Consider the following 16,705-nt stretch of genomic DNA (forward strand, 5'->3'; position numbering starts at 1 on the left):
AAGCTAAGATTTAGAATTAGAGATTATATAACATTTAAAAAGATGATATGTTTTACCTCCTCTAAAGGGATAGAAGGCCCTGACAGTTCACCACTGGATCCAAAAATGATGGATTACACAATTAAAAGCGTGTAATAAGGAGTGTGATGTCAGTTACTAATAGATATGTAAAAATATCAATGGAAAATGCTGCCATTGTAACATAATTAATGACATGGTCGTAAAACACAAGGAAAATACCTATTTCCCATGACAAAAATACTGAAGAAACGTTTTACATATGTGAACTTTGGAAGAAGGGTCTAAAAGGTGTGTTGCTGACACTTGGTCTAGATTTTATGGGATTTCATACATCATGATCACATAAAATTTATAAACGGAGAAAGAAAAACACAGAGGTGCAGGTTTAATCCGTGGTTTCCATTAAGCTATCCTCGGTTTGCTGTAAGACTTGGCAGAGCAGAGATACTCTGGCAGTAGGGAGCAGTTTGTCAAGGGGCTTGTCTATGTGGCCTGATAGCTTGTATTGGCATGGAGCTGGACTGGCATGGCATTGGACGTGCCAACCTGAGTCTCTTCTTACTCTGACTGACCATTTGGCCCCTTGCATGCAGTGGATCCAGACAACCTCTGGATTCTCCACACAGGGTCCTTTATAGCAGCCTGTGGAAGATTAATGGAGGTGGTGAGGTGAACAAAGGTGGTTTCAGAGGTGAAGAGTTCCTTCGCATCGCAGCATCTCTTCAGCAGCTTACTCTGACTGTTGAGGGATGAATCAACCACAAAGTGCTGTAATGCTTTAGAGAAAAATGATTTTTGGTGATATACTGTACCTTGGATGTCTGGGCAGGTTTTGTTGTTGCCTGCCATTATTTTGTTCACTCCCGCTTGATAACTAATAGTTTCGATGATATGTAAGGGAGAGATACTTGTAGCAGAGTCCAGTTCACTTCCATTAGGAGGAAATGTTTTATCTGTGTAAATGTGAGATATTGTTGTCAGTTCTGCAGAATCTCATCATAACAAAATCAGTGTTTTACACCAATACTTATTACAATTTTCAAACTGCACAAATTGCAACAAGCTCTTTAATCCAACTCAAGCAGATGTATGCATGACGCTACAGAATTCACAGTTCTCTTGCATCCCTGCATACATGTTCCCCTTTTCTTGTTTTATGTGTCTGATTTTGCAGCAAATCTCTCCCAAACCTTTTCTCAGTATTCGCCTCTGTAGGAATAAGTTCAGTGTTCTTGCCAAAGTCAAAATGTATCTTATCAAACAGTATCTTATCATCAGATGAACACTGGCTACTTCTTGTTGGCAGCTTTCCTCAGCTTTTCTTCAAGCCACTTAGACTTGCTATGTGAAGTTAGTGTGTAAGTGAGAACGGAGGTGGCCATTAATCACGCTGTCATCGCTGTCAGACAAGGCCTTTCATGGTCTCTACAGAATATGGACCTTGCATCATGGAACGAGTGTGAATGTATCGCGTTCAGTCAAGATCCAAGATCGTAAGTGTTTAATGATCTGAGGGCCTTGTGCCTAAAATTCCTACTGAACTCAAAGACATACTGTAATATTAAATGTTAGATATGTTTAAACACGCATGAGAGATTTGCATTTTGTGTTCTGAGATACAAGAGGAAGTGAACTTTCCAGCATGAACCATTCACAGAACAACGACTTGGATGTGATCTGACACTTTGGCATGTTACACAGCTGTAAAATTCCACATCATCACGTGGCTTGAGGACTGATATGTTCATTCTAGTATTCATTTTTTTTTTCTTTCTGCACCATTCACTGTCACAACTGTATGCTATTACGAGTGGACTTAGCTGCCAAAACTGTCTTATAAGTGGGAATACTTGGTTAATACTGTCTTTCCTATATGGCATCAAAGAGCCATAAACTAGCAGCTATAGTTTAAATTTAGATTTGTGAAAAATCTCAGACACACTCACCCTAGCTGTCTAGTGTAGGCCTATTTACTGAAATACAGACAACACCAGAGCTATACAAAGCCTTAAACAGAAAAGTAAAAAACAAAATTATGATCCATGGAAAGACATTCTGGCATTCACAGAAAAAATATGAGTGTTATCATATGGCTGGGTGAATGGGGAGGAAAAGCGTTCTCTGGCACGTAGTAAAAATGAGAAAACATGAAATGTGAGCAGGGGTCTTTTTAAAAGGGTGGCGAATAAAGGGCCGTCTGTGGAAAGCAGAGAGAGTGTAACTCAGGTGACATTTACAGCAGTGAAACAGAGTACGAACAGTCTGGGAGCGCACTGGGCCATGAGATGGCAGCTAGAGCTCAATGGGGGAGGGAAAGGGAGTGAGGAGTATATTGGGACATAATGGATACTGGTGCTGAGGGAGGCAGGGTGAGGAGGGCAGCGGTTGAGGAGTGTAGTTGCAAGAGTTACCCCTGCGTGACACTGAAACCCAACACTTACGTTCCTCTCCTGTAAAATGGCTGTGTCTGTTAGGCCACCCCTGATTGGGACGGTGGGGCGGCCTGTCCAGAGCCGTACAGCCCCACTGTGGGTCACACCTGGCTGGCCCTGCCCTGCCCTGTAAACCCAGCAGCTCACATCTGCATTGAACCCATAACTGTCAGATAGGTCTTATGTACAGACGGACTCATTAATCAGTACATTTGCTTACACACAGACACATTGAAATGCCAGCTGGAGACAACTCCAGCTGCAAATCAGTCCTGACAATGTGAGATCACAGCTCTGGTAGGTGCAATAAAACATGGATGGATCAGATTACTGTAACATCATTACTAGGCATTTCCAAGCATGTACTAATGAACTTAACAGGTCACTGCGTCTGTTAGGGATATAAGTGAATGCAGATACATTACTCTGAAACAAATCACATTTACTTATCACTTTAACTTAACAATATATGATTGACTTGGTGAATTTGTGACAGAATTTGGAGATAGCTGATATGTACTCATCATTTTTCACAGTTTGATCACCTGACATAGGAGTCAGGACAAATCTGGTGTAAAAAACTTCCATTCCAAAATCCATTCAAAGTCCATCTAAATTAGCTGAATGACTATATTAGTGGTAATGAAGTGGTTTGATTTTATTTTGATGTAACAGCCAGTGATTTTGCCTTTTTTTTTGACACTTCTGTACTTCTCTTTGCCATATGGGAAATATTGTTGCTGTCAGTAATTACTGATATTTTCCAAGTCAGAATAAAAACTAGGAGGCTAATGTAAACAATTTTTCTGACTCTGGTGTTCCTAATTATAGAACCCAGCATTAACACCTGTCATTTCCAGTGGCCATCTTTATGTGTGATTAAAGATTATTTGAGGATAATGGTAAGTTTATTGTCATGACTCTATTAACAGCTGTAAGTGCTTCAGTGTGACTGTGGGAAATGATTCATTTGAACTTGTTTGCTGAATGTCTTAGCTACATTATGACCCGTAGAAAAACTGTCATCATAAAACTAAACAGCAGAGGCGAGACCAGAAGTTCGCTGTGACTTGAACAACCAGAAAATTAAAACACTATGTGAAGAACTAAAGTCATCTGAACTGGGAGGATCTCATGCATCCATCATTATTGGCCAAACATGTACATGCAAATTGCAATGCTCCACACATGTGAGCTGGGCAATGCCTGTATGAAATAGAAGTGTTTCTGTGTGAGAGTTCAAATTAATGTGTTTTTAACAGCAAAGGAAAAGTGACAACTTCAACACCTCAGAAATTACTTCCACGCAGAGAGAAGTTGAGCTGGTGGCTCCACTTTTGGGTGTGTTTGTCTTGGCGTTCTGCTGATGCTGAGTGCAGGTATCACACCTGATTCATGACTGGCCGCTCTGTCCAAAAGGAACCTCTTGTTGTCCTTGGCCGAACACTGAGTGCTGCTTGCTATCTCACACTCTCTCACACACACCAGTAGGCATATGAATGCGTGCACGCACGCACGCATGCACATGCACATGCACACACACACACACACACACACACACACACACACACACACACACACACTACAACACAAAACAAACTTGTAAATACTATTTATGGATTTTCTATTTATGCTGTCATGGGTTAAGTCACAGTTACACAGTTACATGCACAAGCACAAAAACACATGAATACAAATAGCTTCACACACACGTACAAATACGCACACATCAACACTAATCACTTCAAACACAAGAATACTGTCTGTGAGTTTGGTCAACATGATCACACACACACACGCAGATGCAAAACACATGCACACATAAAAATATAAATGCTATTTATGAGTTTGGTCTCTGTCTCTTTTTACATCTCTCTCTCTCTCTCTCTCTCTCTCACACACACACACACACAGACACACACACACACACACACACACACACACACACACACACACACACACACACACACACACACACACACACACACACACCACCAAGAAAAATATGCTCTTCTTGGGTTTGGTTGACACAAAGCATATCTGTGTGAGCATCACTGCCTTCTCTTTGTGCTTGCTGATCCTTAACCAAGTGAACTTAGGGTCTCCAGTTTTATCGGTTAAATGGAGTCAGCTCCCGAGGGGGACGCTATGGGAGGTTCAACTTCAAAACACTTCGTCTCCTGTTCGCCCACTAGCACGTCTTTGTCTCATCTCCCTTACATCTCCTGCCAAGTCTCTCGGTTGGACCTCTGTGCACAACACGGAAAAACAAGGAGAAAGACGGGGGGAAAGAGAGCAGTTTATCTGGACCCTAATAACAGCACAGACCAAACTGGTTGAGGTTATGAGAAAGATTTATAAGACAGTGAGCTCCTTCTGTATGCTAGCCTTTAGTGTCAAGAAGATAGATGGTTCCATTATGCTTCCTCATTGTGTCCATGTGTGGGTGTGCACTACAGTGTGCCAGAGCGGTACAGTCTGTGATATGTTCGAGGGGAACCATTGTTGCGATCGATGGAGCTCTTTGAGAAAATTAAACCCTTCTTGTAATTGTTTGAACATGTTTTGTGTGGTGGGCAAGCCTGTAATGATTTGGCCGAGTTTCTCGAGATCACAGGACACTGATTTCGAAAAGCTGAGGTTCAGACTGGGTTTTCTCAAGGGTTAAAATTGGGTTATGGATGGGAATTTGACACTGGAGTGGAGGTTGAAATTGTTCAGACATGGATCCATGTTGGTGCCTTGCATTGTTTGCACGGTAGATGGCTGTGAGCAGTAGCTCTTGGCTCAGCCTAGGTGGCAAGGCTGAGGCTTGGACCAGGGGTCAGACACTGAACAGAGTGACTCTGAGGCTGGGACAGGGCCAGTTGGGGATGTGGCTCTAATCCAGATCCATCGCCTCTGTAGTGGCCACAGCATGGATCATTATGAGATTTGTTTTAAAGCATGATGGTTAACCGCAATACGGCCCTGTTGCCTGAGAGCTGAATGGCCTCCTGGGTTTAGACAAACTCAAGGAGGTTTGTGGAGGGCTGGGAATCCCTGAGAGGAGCAGATCAGGGCAGGCTGCTTGATAAATCACAGCCACTGCAGGGGGAGGCCACAAGGCCGGCCTCTAGTCAAACCTTCAACAGGCCTGCTGGAAAACACTGAGAAACTTTGTGGCGAAGTAGACACACACACACACACACACACACACACACACACACACACACACACACACACACACACACAAAGCAAAAGAGAGAGAGAGAGAGAGAGAAATGCCTATAATTGCAACGTAATGGATTTAATAGCTAAACACACTCACAAGCACACACGCAAATTTCATCCTGGCAACGCCACTTGGTTTTTATAGTAATTTCATTAACAGGTGTCCATTTTCCAGCACCTCAGCTCTGGTGTGTTTGACAGAACATCCATTTAAATTGGACTGAGAGGACTCAGGTTTGCCTCGCTGAAGGGTACATTAGCGGCTCGCTCCAAATCTTTGGATCAGAGGAGACATTTTTCTAATCACTAATCCCCCAGTACTTTCAGTGACACCCTGTTCCCACTAAACCCATTAACATGCAATCATAAGCCCTTGTCTGAGCCTAGGGCTCGTCCACAGCTATGTGATGATGGAGCTGGAGTTACTTCTTTGCATAAAAATGATTTGGTGTGCAGTAATTCAAAACCACCGCATTACTTTCGTCATAAAGAATACTTCTTCATTTTTATAATCCTGCAGCCTCAGTCATTCCTTTTCCATTCATCTGTAGAAGAAGTGAAGCCTTTTATAGAAAGTTGTCTCTAAGGATATACTGCAATCCAAAAACCATCAAGTTCTTCAAATGTAATATTTATTAATCTTAGAATCTCACTTCCTTTAAAACAGTGCAAACTGCCAGGGGACCGAATTACTTCTATAGCATGCAAATACAGCTAAATTAGTGTCCTAAATTAGTGTCCTTTGATCAGTTTACCATATTTAAAATGTGGATTCATTAATCGAAACAAAATGGAGCTTCCCCCCTTTAATTTACTAGTAAATCATTTCTTTTCTTTTCCTGCTAATTTTAAAGAAGAATGTTTGAATTTTGCTATCATTTTTCACAGAACGAGTTTATTTAGATATAAAAATGAAAATAGTCTATTTTGTATTTGCTTAGCTTTATTTTTGATGGAGGTTAAGATATGTACCTTTTTGGTTACCCTTATACTGTACTATCTGAAGATACACCAACTTGGCTTCCTTTTTAATCTATTCATCTAAAAATTGTGCCGTATTTTATGATAAGACTATAGCAGATTCATGCTTGTATCCATTTTGTATCAGTCGTTCGCTCCCCAATACTTTGACAGTGCTACCTAAGCATAAACTCATGTAGTTTCTTTTTTTTTTTAAACCAGATTTTATTTCCTTTATTTAAAACAGAATCACACTCTCTCTCTTTCTCTCTCTCGCTCTCTTTCTCACACAGCACAGTCACATGGCAACCAACAAAGCCAAGACAAACAGGAACTCCAGGATCATTCAGTCATTTTTATCAATATCTTCTTCACTTTCCTTCCCCCCGAATGATGTCTGGCTTCGGAAATGTTTCCACTAAACAGTTGAGTCTCCGTCAGGGCTTACGGCGGGATTAGAGCTCAAATTACTGACTCTGTGGCTCATTTACTCTCTGAATCCACGGTCTTCAAAACAAAAGTTGCATGTGGACATGTCCAGTGATATGATAATAGCATGAAATGAGAAACACATTTCAGGAGAGAAACTCTTTCCAGCCGAGAGGCTTTTATGTGTAACGTTTGATGTAACAACACATAGACGACGTGAAAGGCAAGAGCACAGGCAAAAGTAAAGATGTGCTGTACGTCTGAATGATCAGTGAGAGAAAGAAGCAGTAGCAACAGAATAAGATACAGTGGGATGAAACTAACGATCTCTGTGAGAACACAGGGGAAAACATGTAATGATGGAAGGTTGGAAGTAATATTATAGCAGTACAGGCAATAAGAGTTATAGTAGTAGTGGGCCAGCTGGTTGACAAAGGTGTATTTAATTACCTTCAATTACACTATTAACATTTTTATTGGGCGGAACTGAAGAACCAGCAACAAAAGAAATGTCAGATTAATATAATTTGGACTGTGGAATGATTAATGATAGTGATTATATTTTCCCTTGTGAATGGTCTTTATATTCTTGTTTATCCAAATGGATTTTCTGTGTGTAAACAGTTTGTAACTCACAGTGCTTTTTACCCTCTCAACGGTCCTCTCTGACCATCTTCTTATTCAGGAAATTGTTCAGTAATTCTTGCTTTAATGAGAAAAATCTGAGAAAACTTTGGAATTGAATCAGACAACATTACCACAAACCAGTAAGATCACAAATGGTAATTTTACTGTAGTTAGAATATCTGTCATGAGGTTCTAACCACTGACTAAACAACAGGGGGCTCATTTTGGTCACTGGTGTTGCGAAATATTTGGTTTTGGATCGGTCTGTTTGCTGAATAAGTGGTTTGCTGAAACCTGCATCACCCAGCTATTGTTATCTTCCTCTCCTGTCTGCAAAACCACACGACTGACAGCATGCTATGCCCCATTTAGCATCTTCTGAGACATTATCACTGTATGCAGCTAGATAGCTGGATAAGACACTGCTGGCTGACTCCAGTTATGACCTGCCCCCACTCTACCACCACCACCACCTCATCCAAACACAATGTTCCACAGGATGAGGGAGATGAGGGTATCAAGACATGTTGTGTGATATGGGCATCTGATATCCAGGAGTTTCAGACTGGCAGTAAACAATACACAAACATGAGTTCAGCGTGAACATGAATCTTCTTGCTTGCACAGAATACAATGCTACAGCAATAGCATAAGAAAGATACATAGTAAGTGGTCTTTCTGCATTGTTTAATTTTGAATGGCTAGAAAACTTCAGAGTGCAAAATTCATTATAAAACTAGTTGCATGTGAGTGCAGGGGTAGGATAGTGTATGGATGATCGGAGTCAAAGATAAAATGGTCACAAACAGGGAGAAGGGAGGGAAAGAGAGACTTACAAGGGACAAAATCCAAACACCACTTCACAAGAACAGTAGACTCTGTATCCTGTGTGCTCAAATTACTTTGTAAATGCTACTCTGTCAACTTCATTTGGGAGCCTGCGATATCAAAACAGAACACAGTCATCGCTGGGCGTGTGCAGTGTGTTGAATGAGTGGCCGGTACATTGGCTCGGATGTGACTTTCAATCATGGTGGCGTGCCTCGACCCAGCAGACTGTGCTGGGCTCAGCTCCGGCTCATAAATCAAGTGACTGTCTCACTGAGTCGGCTGCAGAGATCCGAACTCCCCGGAGTGTAATGTATGCTTTAACCCTGTGCAGTGAGACCAGGCTGCTCTCGTCAGGCCCCTGTATAGCCACAGTGGTCAGCGGGGTCACCACCACCAATGGACTCATATCTGAACTGTAGGTGACTGGTGTTTGTCAGTGAGGTAAAGGATATAACACAGCTGAGTGAAAGAGCTTTAACATTTTGTACTGTTCTGTGTTCATTACTTTATTTTCACATATGATGGCTCTGAAAAAGAAAAACATATCCTTGTTATGTTTTACAACAAATTAAAAAGTTGCTGAGGGTATTTAATAAATGTGGAAACTAGATTATCAGTGGCAGAAAAAGTCACATTGTTTGATTGATTCGCTGACATGAGGTTTTCAAAGTTCATATACTGCAAAATAAATGAAGGATTTCATCCAATACTAATGCGATTACTGGAAATTGCCTCAAAATGCCTATAAAAATGAGTGGATTTTTTCTTTTATTGCTCTGGCGATGGAACTATGGGTTGGATGTTCTATTACTCTGGTTAAAGACTACAATATGTCAACAATATCGGATAGACTGCTCTGAAATTTTGTGTAACCAATGGTTTCCTAGACAGTGTATCCTACTGTGATCCTGTGACTTTTTCCTTTTCATGAGGTTCACATTTGTAAATTCGAGTGAAATGGATGGATTGCCCGTAACACTTGGTACAGACATCCAAATTCTCCCTCAGTCTCAGCTGTACTGTATTTTGTGCTAAATAGCAAACATTAGTTAAAATGCTAAATTAAGATGGGAACACGGTAAACATAAGACCCTGCTGCGCGTCAGCATATCAGTATTGTGATTGAGATCACGTTAGCATGCTCAAGTTAGCATGGTTGTAGACCAGCGTCACCGCTCTTTCTATATAATATTGAAGACATTATATCATTTTTGATTTTAGAAGAAAGATTATGTAGCAACTTACATTTTAAGTTGTATATACTACTCTGTCAGAGCTGATGATGAAAAACTGTGGCAACTGTAACTGAATCACTGAATCACTGACTTGCTGTCGCCATTAAACATATTCTAACCCTAACACTAATGTTTAGGTACTTTAAGTAAAGATTAAGGGGAAAATGCTCACAGGTTACACTATGTAGGCCTATGTGTCCTCTGATACAGTTTGTATATTCATCTGTATTGCTCCCCCCATATTTTTGCCCTCCCTGGTGAGGCATTAAGCTTCCAGTTTACCCTCAACCCAGACCTGAGCATCAGAGCTCAGTCAGATTCAGGCTGTAATTCATCTTCTATGAGGCCAGGTGGAGACTGGAGGCTGTCATCGTGATGTTATTGATGGGTTGCACTCAAACCACAAGGAACTGAGCTGTACTCTCAGCCTGGTATGCTAAAACAAAACACATTCACACTGGGGCAGTCCTTGCTCCATTAGGTAATTATGCAACAACCAATCTGAGACAATGTTTAACCTTGCCTGATGCACTGAAGTAGTTAATGCCAGGGAAAGTAGTTAGTGATATCATTATACACACGCACATGTCTTTTGGCAGCCCAAACACAGCTCCAGGCAAGAGCATAAATAAATGTAGAAATGAAAGGAGTGGCGAAGTAGGTGTATTTTCTTTTCTCAGTCTCTTACAGTAGATTACAGTATAAACCCTGACACATGTTCAGGATCAGCTGAAGAGGCAGAAAATTACCTCTCAGACCTTTCCTGGAGGGACTGTTTGTGTATTTGTCTCTGCTTGTGTGTATGTGTGTGTTTGTGTATTCAGTCATAAAGGTCATGCTGTTTAATGTGTTTCTGCTCTGTGTGTGTGTGTGTGTGTGTGTGTGTGTGTGTGCGCGTGCGTGCGTGCGTGCATGTATGTGTTTTACAGCTCAGTCATACAAGCTGCACTGTTTAATGTGTGTCTCTTGACCTACTATGCACGTTTTTGTGTGTATTTTGCCATAGAAGCCATGTTGTTTGACATGTCTCAACTGCGTGTGCATGTATGGATCTGTGTTTATATCAGTGAGTGTGTGTGTGTGTGTGTGTGTGTGTAGCAGTGTAGCGTGGTAGCGCAGCCTGCTTCTTGACAGGCTCTGGGCCTGTTGACAGCTCCTCTGCTCCCTGTCAAGCACGAGAACAGCTCTATGTGTGAGTGAAGAGTAGCTGTAGGAACAATGCCCAGAGAGCTGTGTGTGTGCGTGTGTGTGTGTGTATATCTGTATCATTGTCCATGTGTGTCTATTCCTCTGTGTTTATAAGCCAGGTTGTTATTACAGAGACAGATCCTGAGAGCTTCCACCTCCACCTCCTCTGCCCTCTGTCTACAAACCATTAATTGTAGACACTTGAAAAACACCCTTTAAAGCAATAAATTATGTCAGAGTCATCAATCAGACCTAATCATCTCCCTCTCTGACATTCCTGTGTCTCTTCACGTCAAGTGCTTTCCATCACCATCTTTTCCTTTTATGTTTCTTTTAATTTCCCTCTTCTCCCTGCTCACTATCTCCCCCGCCTCCCCACAGGTCTCATGTTTAGATGAATGTACATCCACACTGACACATGAACTTGAGTCTTTGGGTTTGTGGGAGCAGACCGGCCAAGTGTTGGAGAACCGCACATTGATCTTGAAAATAAACAGAGCTGAAAACCAAAGGAGATGTGGAGGAAAAAGACACAGAGACTCAGAAAAGAGCAGATGATGGAGAGGAAGCATGAAATGTCATATTGTGTTACCAAAACAACATTACATGCATAGTGGGGGGAAAAAAAAAAAAAGGGTTTTCACATTATTCAGCCCCTCTCTCCCACGGCTTTACACTGGTTCTGACCTCACTGCTCAAGTCCAGTTTTATTAATCTCAGACATCGAAGAGCTTTTATCTGTGAACTCATCATATGGTTCTCTTTGACAGGGCAGCTGAGTCAAGATGTCTGCCCTCCTGAGCCTATTTCTGTGAGTTTCAACTACAGGGCTGGAGTCCACTATAACCCAAACGAGGTCAATCAACAGGACAGGCATTTGAAGTGTTTTTTTTTAATACTTCTAAACACATGTTCGAGCCACATGTCTCACTGAAAGACCCGCTGATTTAAATCCAGAGGCCGCAGCCATTTTGTGCGGTGAAACACAGGTACACAATGTGTGGTATTTTGGACACCTGGGTTCACAGATGTGGATAAGCAAAAGCTCGAGCCGATGACTAAACCGGCCTCCTCAAACACAACTACATCCAACATAGGCCACAGCAGCTGAGGTACAATACCACCACAGACAGAGATGTGCTAGACATACACCAAATAAACGGATAAACGCAGGATAAACATGGTTAGAGTTTCAGTGCCACCAAACTGAACTCTCCACACCCAAGCCAACAGAGCCTGCGCTGACTCAGACACAAAGCCAGGCTCTGCTTTCTCTAGTGAGTCCTACAAACTCACATTACAGAAAAGAGGAAGAGAAACCGTGTAGGAAAACAATGTGGCCAGACAGTGGTTAAAGCAATGCTTCCCCATCTCTGTTGATCTTTAAGCATGATATCTTTTTACCAAGGCAAGCTTTGATGCCATGAATTTACTATACATGTGGCATAAAAGCCCCTTGGACAATAAGATAATCTTCAAAGAACCTCATTAGAGCAGATGACCGTCTTCAAAAGAAGGTCAAGTCCAAATCCCGATTTTTGTCGACTTAAAGAAGAGCTCATCTGATCCTTGAGGCTGGAATTCATGTGTGGTTCCTGCACACCAGTGCAGACCAGGGGCTTTGATTTAATGGTATCATAACACATGCTGTTTATGCCGTGTTCCCCAGTCAGCGCAAAATACCTTATTTGGCACTGTCAGTCTTTTTTGAACCCCTGCATGGAAAAACCACAAACAGAATATTGACAATGAACATCAAAAGTATTATACGGACTAGCATTAGCCATATATATGTATCTGTTGTATTTCCATAATATTATGATATGATTACATCTATTGTCCAGTGCTCAGATTTGCAGCGGCGCCACTATGGTTGTTGAAATGACAAGAGGGGAAACATCATTATTCCTCCATTTCTTATTCTTTTACCATTGGAATAGGCAAAAGGTAGATCTGCTTAACAGCAGGAGGAGCCTTTTCACTCCTCCAGCTCTCCTGCTTTGGCTCTCAGGGGTAAATGGGGCAGAATGAGAGAGAAGATAGCAGGGGGAGTCCCAATATGGATAATACAATTACAAGCAATGCCAGTGATCAGTAGGAGAGAGCACAGTGCATCATGGGATGCCTCTGCCAGCCAAGCCTTTGATGTGAGAGCATTATAGGCTCTAGAAAACAAATACAAGATATGGCTGTCTGTGAAGAGGATTGGTAAGTATGTGTGTATTTGGGCAAAAATAGCTAAAATAAACATTATGATCAAAACTGTTGTTTGACTAAAATCTAAGGACGGGAAACATATCTTGACAAAGCCCATAACAGGACCGTAACAAGACAAGCTTCCTTTAGAGTCATCTACAGGGGCTGACGTATTAAAGGAAACCTCAACATGAAGTGTGCTTCCCAAAACGATGAACTATTCATTTGATTTGTCACCTGTCTGTGTATCTATAGCTCTGAAATACATTAATCCTTTAAATCTCATATGTAGGACTCTGCTGGATTACATATATATTGTACTCATCCCTTGAGGGAACAGTGAGATTGACATTCAACATGGCCATAACTGTTAACAGATATATATGCAATACACAGTAAGGACCTGGTTGGGATATCTGGGAATATAATGTCATTAAAATGGAAATGCTTCAGAAACCACCTGCTGCTGTTTGATTTGTTCCCAATAAAAGTCTTGCAGCTGCTGCTACAGAGATAAAGCCGTGCTCATTGGCTGGATGTCTGTGTTGTCATCTTTAACAGTTTAAAATTCCCATTTTAAAATAATAAAGTGTTTCTGATCTGATCCTGATTTTATAACCGCAACGTCATCTGATAGAATCACCATACACCTAAGTTAAAGACAAAGGTAGTGCTGCGATCTTTGGCTATATGTAATTGTAAAATGATTGCTCAGTGAGAAGCGACAGAATATCTTTCCTATTTTGTCTTTCACAAAGAGCACAGCCTCCATCCGGGGTCCACACTAGTTTTCAACTACTGTATTTCCTCACATAGTGAATGGGGCCTTTATTTACCTCAGGTGCAGAAGGTAACAGGCCTTTATCTCAGTCAGGCTTCTATTAGAGGCACCTCACACAACACAGTCCAGCCATGTAATAGGTTTAAGTCTCTAAATCTAGCAACCAATGCATAAAGTTAAACTAATAGAAACGGTTTGTGGCAATTAATTTTGAAGAAGTCAGGCCGATGGGTAAACTCAGTCACATGACAATCGGCTGACCTATGGTGGAAATGTGATGAGTCAGTCAGTCACGTACATTCGGGATTACAGGGCTGGCCCCGCTGTTGTGGTCCAGCTGAAAAAAAAAAAAAAACTCATTGTGAGACAGTGCTTTCCAGAAAAACAACCCTGACTGTGATCCCTGTCACTTTATCTCTTCCTCTCATCTTTCCCCACTTGCTGTTGCTCATTCTGGATGATGAAGATAGACAGATAGCGATCCACTGCATGTGTTGACACGCCATAGGGGGACGTCACTGTGGAGTCCGTGGCAAAGACAACTTAATACAGACCTGTTGTTGTCAGTAAACACCATCTAAATCAGTGTGCGCATGTTCCTCAAAAACACTGGCTGAAACGCTCAGTCTCATCTCCAGCTGTTTTATGTGACTGGGTTTAACTGATTCCCTCCCTCTTTCTGGCATTCTTTGACATATTCCACCTCGCTAACATTATTCTCCTCCTCCTCTACCACTTCCCATACTTTCCTTTTACCTCCTTTTTTCCCAGGACATCCGGAAAGGGAAACCACAATAACATTTCACCAGAGACTCAGTCAATATTATTCCTTGATATCTTCAAAGTGGGACAGAGGATATTGGAGCCTGCACAAGAGACGGGTGGAGATAGTGGAGGGAGTGTGTGTGTGTAGTCCAGCTGAGAGCAGAGACAACAGACAGAGGCAGAGAGAGAGAGAGAGAGAGAGAGAGAGGGGAGGTAAGCGCTCAGTGTGGCCTTCGCAATCGGTCCGTGAAGTATGACAGCCTGAAGCTACGAGCCACTCCTTCATATCCATCAAACTCACATTGTCTTTGAAGCACTGTCTTCCTGCCCTCAAGTCAACCACCTCTCTCTCCCCTTCTTACCTTTGTCCACACTGTGCATAATCTTAATTCTTCTTCACACCACTAGGGGTCCCTGTGTACATAATAAACAAATGCACATATTGTATTCCCAGCCCCAGTCACTACTTTCCCCTGACAGTAATAGCTCAGTGGATGTATAAGAATATTTCCTTTTCATGTGGTGTAGTAGCAGGGGTAGTAGTTGTAATAGAAGTAGTACCTCTGTCATTACATACTAATTCACAAGTAATGATGCCGGTGTATAGGCTGTGAGTTAATGCTGGGGTTTTGCAGGAGGACTTCTGCACAACATCAGACAGACAAGCAGCCGTGGAGCCACAAGGACAAGCAGACACAGGATCCTTCGAGCTGCAGGGGCAACAAACGTTAACAAGGTCTCTTCACTCTCTCTTTTCCTACTCCCTCCCCTCCTTCTGTGCTCTTTTGTCTGCCTGTGCATATAGGATACATACTGTGCATAAAGGACACGTTCAAGAAAAAATATGCAAAGTCAGTGGAAGCGGTGGAAAGCATTGATACTGGCAGGGTTTTGCTGCTTGACGGACTTTGTTTAACATTTTTAAAAAAAAATACCTTTTTCTCTCAACCTACGCCCTTTCTATTCTCCTGCCTCCCTCTTCTTCTTCTCTCTCTCTCTTTCTCTAATGCCTCCCCAGATGTGCGTTCTGTAAGTGAGCGTTTCTGTGGTCTCCTAACAGAACATTAACTTTAAAGTCTTCTTTCGTCCCCAGCTATATGTGCGCTATGCTGTAAGCGCTGGCCCCCGTCCAGGAATCTCCTGCAGCCAGCCGCTCATAAGCCACTTCTTACCGGCCAAGAATGTGAAAAGCTCCTTCAAAGAGAAGCCTTCTGCAAGGTGTGGTTAAAGCTGGTACCTGAGTCCACAGGTGGCCATATTAGAGCAGATGAAACCGCTAACTGAAATCCCACACCTGTCTCATAACAAGAGCCACAAAGAGGAGAAACAGAGCATCAAGGATAAAAAGATTAGATTACATCAACATGGTTCTATTGTGTTATTCCTTTATGCCTTCACGCATCTAAAAGCATCTGAGGCTGCATTCAAGCAGGACGCTGTGCATAAAACAAAGAAATATTGACTTTTCTTGATGAATGGCAGCCGAGCAGTCAGAGTCAAGGGTGAAAGGGCAGAGGCGTCAGAGTTTTACAACGTGAAACTGTGTTAAAAAACACACGCTGATCAAAGACACTCAGCACAAACGCCCAATCTGCCTCATCTGAATGGAAAATACAATGAGCGCACAGGGACAGTCGGCGGCTGACAGAGCTGCCCAGTAACAGAAGTGAGCGCAGAGTGGTGAGAAGAGGAGTGGAGAGGAGGGGAGAACATGGCCGAGGACAAAGAGTTGCTTGTCCGAGGTCTGTCTGCCCCTGGCCTGCAGGGAGGGGCCCGGTGCCACTTGTTTGAGGGGTCTCCATGATAAATTTCCCACTACTTGACTCTGTCACACTGTCTGCCACTTGGACAATAACTGAGGTCATAGCTGAGTAGTGGAGCGCTGACATGGCGGCCTGCACAGAGAGGGGCCACTTTCTCTCATCATGAGCGTTTATTTCAGATCCGCCTGCTCCACATCAGCACATCCTAAGAAGAGTGCTGGGCTGAAAGTAAATAAAACACTTCTCACAGTTGTCTTTACTCGG

This window comes from Seriola dumerili, unplaced genomic scaffold (assembly GCF_002260705.1).
Source record: "Seriola dumerili isolate Sdu_G_001 unplaced genomic scaffold, Sdu_1.0 BDQW01000322.1, whole genome shotgun sequence".
Taxonomy (NCBI): Eukaryota; Metazoa; Chordata; class Actinopteri; order Carangiformes; family Carangidae; genus Seriola; species Seriola dumerili.